Source organism: Psittacula echo (assembly GCF_963264785.1).
Source record: "Psittacula echo genome assembly, chromosome: 21".
In the NCBI taxonomy this organism is placed as follows: Eukaryota; Metazoa; Chordata; class Aves; order Psittaciformes; family Psittacidae; genus Psittacula; species Psittacula echo.
The window spans coordinates 226,390-232,611 of NC_137757.1; positions in this window are offsets into that span (position 1 = coordinate 226,390).

Here is a 6,222-nt window from a genome sequence, read left to right on the forward strand (position 1 = left end):
CATTACCAGCTTTCCCCACTTATGTGCCCTTAAGGTGGAGTGAGGCAATAGCTTAACAGAGCTTGTTCCCACAGCCGGGCTGGAATTCCACTGGATCCCTGCACAAACCATGCAGGAGCAGCCGGCCAGGCCTGCACAGCCCCCGCTCCGCACCGAGGTGTGAAGAGACCAGCCGGAGGATTTCAAAGGGATGTCAGTCACGAGGGGAAGGCTCTGATGGCCAAAGTGAGAAGAAAAGGCCTTTGCCTTTGCCAGTCTCTCCTCCATCCCCTGCTGAACAGCCGTGACTGCAAAGGGGGAGAATGGGTCAGAACAGCCTGCATTTGAAGTGACTCCCTTGTTCTCTCTTAGCCCTGCACCCCTCAGCCTCTCCTCCTGTCCTGTTTTCTTTCTTCAGCACCGTGTTTTGGTCTCACATTGCTCATCCCTCTCCCTGGGCCAGGACCAAAGCCCACTGAGGTTTCACTGCAAACCTTGGCAAGCCCCAGGGCTGCACTTGTCCCGAGTCCCAAGAGCTTTTTCTGCCTGGCCTGCGTGCCCTAAGGTAACTGACACAGCAGATGCTGCTCCTCCAGCGGTCCTCCCCTCCTCTCCTTTGAGCTGAAAGGAACAGGAGCCACCCTGCTCCTATGCCACATCCCAAAGTCCCGTAGCGTCCAGGACAGGGAGTCTCAGTGCTCCTATTTGTCTGAGCAGCCCCTGCTCCTGCATCTGTGCCTTGACTTGCCTGGGATACACAAGGAGAATAGCCTAGACACAGTTGCATGCCCACCCCAAGGAGTCTCACCCCCCTCTACAGCACTGTGACACGAAAAGAGAGAAAAGTGTGGAAAGGTCAGTGGAAAGAAAATAAAGAGGGAGAAGCTCCCTCCTGAATGGGAGCGGCTCTCCCCACGCCTCAGGTCAAACACACAGCAGCCGGTTAGGCTGTGTGGATGAGCTGGTGTTTGCCTTCCTGCAGATTGCATCTGCCATGTGCATGGCAATGTGCTATCTGCTATTGTTTGGAAAGTGAGTGCCTCCCAGTTGTTTTGATGGAAGTCATTGCACTTAACACACAGAAATGCCTCCACTGCTTCTCCCCACCCTTGTCCTGAAGAGCCAGGATCAGCCAGGAACAGTATATTCCCTGTTAATAAAGCCAGAGGAGGTCCTCATGGACCCCAGTTGTTCCTGCAGCTGGTTGGCACGCTCGAGCTCACAGCAAGTAGCCCAGCCCCACTTTACACTGTGGAGAGCTGTTAGATTCACGAGCTGTGACATCCAGCAAAGGTGTCAAATAAAGTCTTTCAAACCCCTGTCCTGGTTGTGAACGTAGTGTTGATGTGACTCTGTTCTGCTCATCCAGCCTGCTCCTTCTGCAGCCAGTGTGTTCCTGAAAAGCTTTGGAGAAGGTGAGCTGGGGCTTGTCCTTGCTGGTCATTTTACAGAGGCTGCTCTCTGGTCCCCTGACTTTTGACTTTGCAAACCATTCTGTGAGTCAGACTCAGCCGGACAGGCAGCAGCACTTGCACTCAGACTGGCAATCATCTGTGGGTTGAGAAGGAATGATTTAATTTAGCAGCATCTACAGAAATATCAGTGGCCAAACGGGGTCTGGTGGAGCCCGGCAGCCCGGCGCCTCAGCCTCCTGAGCCTTTGCAAGCAAGAGTAGAATAACCCCGGCTGCATCTTGCTGTTGGGAAATGCTTTGGGCTAAACAAAGAGCCACAGCTGAGAGCTGGTCTCTGTCTTGAGGAAAAGACCAGCAAATGATCCTTCTCGTGAAAGATGCTGGGAGAATTTTGTGGGGAATGGTGGGAATTCGACTTCCTTTCCCATAACTCCTTCTCACTCCAAAATGCCTTTCAAAACCGCTCATAAATCCCTGCCTTAAGTGCTGTGTTGGGAATTGCTGGAAGGGAGCAACTGCAGCTGTGATGGAGTAATGTAGCATCCGTCTGGAAGGGGAGAGAAACTTCAAGAGCAATAATAGGGCCATTGATGCTGGGTTGTCCCGCTGGTGCCTGGGCTGCCCTGACCCGGCTGGAGGCGGCGGTGGGAGCTCAGTGCTCTGGTGTGGCCTCGGCTGCGGAGAGGAGTGGAATTGCCCTCGCTGTGGGAGGCAGGCACAGACCAGCCCCGCGGGCTGCGCTGCTAAACCAAAACAGAGGCACTGGAACAAAAACACTTCCTGATCTCTGCTGATCAAACAGGAGCCGGAGCGGGTGGGAGGGCACCGGTTCAGGCCCGTGGGGTTTTCTCCCCACAGCACCATGGTGATTAGAGCAGTAGCCCGGGACTGGAGCTTAGTTTTTTTTCCCAGGGTCTTCTTTAGCCTAAACGTCTCCTCTAACACATCCTGGCAACTTTTGATCTACCCTGTAGGGGAAATCCCCAAACTCTCCGTGCACTCTCTTCATCCTTGTTCTTCAGGCAAAGAAAAACATAATGAAGAGGCCTATGGGAATGTGTGGGCTGGCTCCGTGGCATCCAGCGGTGTGGAACACGGCTCCAGCTCCCACAGTGGCGAGGCTGGCATGAAACGAGCCAGCCTTTGCCTGCTGCTCGGAGGGCACCAGGCCACTTCCAGGCTGCAGGAGTCCTGCTGTGCACAGCGGGTTGGGCTCTCCCAAATTCCCCTGCATGGCAAATGGTGCTTACCTGGTGCTCCTGCCTGCCCCGGGTGCCTGCTCCCTCCTGCCTGCGTTCTTCCACTCGTGGTGCAATCCCGGCCTGCCCTCTGCTGGTGAAATTCCAAGGCTCAGGAGGAGAAATCTTAAGGCAGGGTCAGGGTTTGGTTGAACTCTTGCCACCTGTGTTGAAAACCGGACGATGTTTTGTGAGGACCGGCAGGGATGAGGCACCGTTCAGATACACGGCAGCAGAGCGGCTTGCGAGGGTGATGGGTCTCACACAGCGTCATCGATGGGGACACACCGGCAAGATGAAGACATTAAAACCTTCACTCCAGGCACTGCTGGAGGTCTTGAGAGGGCAAACTGGGAGGCTCTTGCTGATCATGGGTCGGAGCAATCCCAGGCGCAGCTACAGGTTGGGCAGAGAAGAGATTCAGAGCAGCCCTGCAGAGAAGGACTTGGGGGTGTTGGTCGATGAGAAAATGAACATGAGCCGGCTGCAGTGTGCGCTCGCAGCCCAGAAAGCAACCGTATCCTGGGCTGCATCAAGAGGAGCGTGACCAGCAGGTCGAAGGAGGTGATCCTGCCCCTCTACTCTGCTCTTGTGAGACCTCACTTGGAGCATTGTGTGCAGTTCTGGTGTCCTCAACATAAAAAGGACATGGAACTGTTGGAACAAGTCCAGAGGAGGCCACGAGGATGATCAGGGGCTGGAGCACCTCCTGTATGGAGCCAGGCTGAGAAAGTTGGGGCTGTTCAGCCTGGAGAAGAGAAGCTGCGTGGAGACCTCAGAGCAGCTTCCAGTGTCTGAAGGGGCCTACAAGGATGCTGGGGATGGACTCTTCATCAGGGACTGCAGTGACAGGACAAGGGGTAACGGGTTCAAACTGAAACAGGGGAAGTTTAGATTGGATATAAGGAAGAAATTCTTTACTGTGAGGGTGCTGAGGCACTGGAATGGGTTGCCCAGGGAGGCTGTGAATGCTCCATCCTTGGCGGTGTTCAAGGCCAGGTTGGATGAGGCCTTGGGTGACCTGGTTTAGTGTGAGGTGTCCCTGCCCATGGCAGGGGGGTTGGAACTGGATGATCTCAAGGTCCTTTCCAACCCTGACTATTCTATGATTCTATGATCATCGGGGGTAGCTGCCCTCTTGTGTTGAGGGTACCAAGAGGAGTGGGGTCCCTGGGGCAGTTTTGGGCTCTTGTCAGCAGAGGATACCCCCCAGCTCACCACTTTGTGCTAGCAGAGAGGAGGACACAGTTGTCTGCATGGTGTCCCCTGGGAGGGGATGCAAATGTCAATAAAGATGGTTCAAATAAAAGCCATTCTCAGTGTAGCCACAGCAGGGCCTTGCAGCCAAAGGATGTTTTATGTGCGAACATGTTTCTTGAGCTGTGTTTTGTCTTTAGCTGTCAGAACAGGAGCCACTCCAAACTCCTTCCACAGCCAAGACACTTGTCTCAGCCTGGGGTTTCACAGCTGAGGAGATGCTGGGCTCTGGAGGACCAAGTGTGATCCCAGCAGTGCTGCATCCCAGCGCGGTTGGGAAGATCAGCTCAGAAGGATGATTTGTGTCTTTAGAAAATAACCTGGACCAAAAATAGTGCAGAATACTACAATTTGCTTTGCTATTGCTGCTTTTTATTTTGTTATTCTCCATTATTCCCCTGTGAAGAAGGGATAGGTATCGTATCGCTTATATTATAACGTCATCTCCCACTTTTAAAGCATATTAAAGGCAAGGTAATGTAGAATCAAGAAGTCACAGCAGACTTTCCATCCTCCGCAGACTATCCTAGTCCCCCTTAAGAGGACATCCATGTGCCCAAAGGTCACTGATGAATCACCGAATCCCACACTGCTGCGTCCTCACGCTCTGCTGAAGATGCTGGAAACAGATCATTCCGGCTCTCCCCGGAGCTGGATCTCGTGAGGAGGAAGCTGTGGGGCAGTGCAGGGGGGGTGAATCCCTCTCTTTTTCCAGTAGATGATGCTGTGATTTCTTCTGCACTCGGAGCTGTTCAACCCTCACCCTGGAAGAGAGAGTTTTCCACAGGGACCCTTGGTCCTGCTCCAGGGCAGCCTCTGATGTGAGCTGGTACAGGAGCTCACACTGGTGCTCTGAAGAGGAGGAGGCTGCGGGATGAGCCACGGCCGCTCACCTCCCTGCCAGCGACACCTCCAACACCGCAGCTTGGAGCAGTGAGAAAAATCATCCCCGAGGAACTGCTCACTTCCCCCGGGTCTTCCTCTGCTCCTCCTGCTCCTTGTCCCCATTGGCCAACACTGTCCTGTTTGGTGGTAGGATCGAGCTGCCCTGTGAGACATCGGTATGCAGGGGATGGGATGGGATGGAAAACACCCCCAAACCCACCCTTCATGGTGGTGTGGCTGTGGGTGCGTGTGCCCCCATGGAGGATTTCACCCTCAATCTGGTCAGCGCTGAGCAGGGACAAGGCTTTGGTGTTGCTCAAGCCGCCATGGGGTCAGGACATGGCCTGAGCTGTGAGCCTGCACTGCTGCCTCCAAACACGGCCCAGGGGCTGCTTTCTGTGGCAGCCACAGAGATTTGAAGCCAGGCTGAGGACATTGGGACTGTTCAGCTGCATGGGGACCTCAGAGCAGCTGCCAGTGTCTGAAGGGGGCTACAAGGATGCTGGAGAGGGGCTCTGCATAAGGGACTGGAGTGATAGGACCAGGGGTGATGGGTTCAAAGTGAAACAGGGGAAGTTCAGGTTAGATATAAGGCAGGAGCTCTTCCCTGTGAGGGTGCTGAGGCGCTGGCCCAGGGTGCCCAGAGAAGCTGTGGCTGCCCCATCCCTGGCAGTGTTCAAGGCCAGGTTGGACACAGGGGCTTGGAGCAAGCTGCTCCAGTGGAAGGGGTCCTGCCCGTGGCAGGGGTTGGAGCTGGAGGAGCTTTAAGGTCCCTTCAACCCAAACCATTCTATTGAGCAGCTGTTGTGTTTATTTCTTGGGTTGGTTGCTGGCTGGGGCGAGGTGGACATCCCCGAGAGGGGAGGGTGGATGCTGCTGGTCTTGCTGAGGGGCTGAGGTCTGAAGTGGAGTGCCCGGCAGCATGGCCCTCGGGGTAAGTTCATTGTGAAGGGGCCAGAACTTCCCGAGGGAATTCCTGCACTGCAAATAAACGGAGGCCCAGCTTGTCCTGTGGCACACGAGGAATGCCACAAGAGCGAAGGCGAAGGCAAAGCAATGCAGCGGGGCCGCCATGTCCCTCATGAGGGCCGCCCACCGCCGACCCCAAAATGGCGGCCGGCAACCGCGAGCCCCCTCAGCGCGGGCTGGCCCCGCCCCACCCCGCCTCAGGCCGGGCGGGCGGCGGTCCTCCCCCCCGCTGGGGTCGCTGCAGCGGGCGGCGGCGCGCAGGCCGCGGGGTGGGGGGGGGTCGCTCCCCGCCAGGTCCCGGTCGCGGCTATAAAGGGGCGGCCGCGGGGCGCTTTCCTCTCTCCGCTTGCCGGGCCGCTGCGCGTGAGTCGGTGTCGGGCCCGGCGCCACCGCGGCCGCGACCGCGGGGCAGGGCCGGGGGAAGGGGTGGGGTGGGGGGGCACGGGGAGGAGCCGGGGCTCCGGGCGAGAGCGGCTGCGG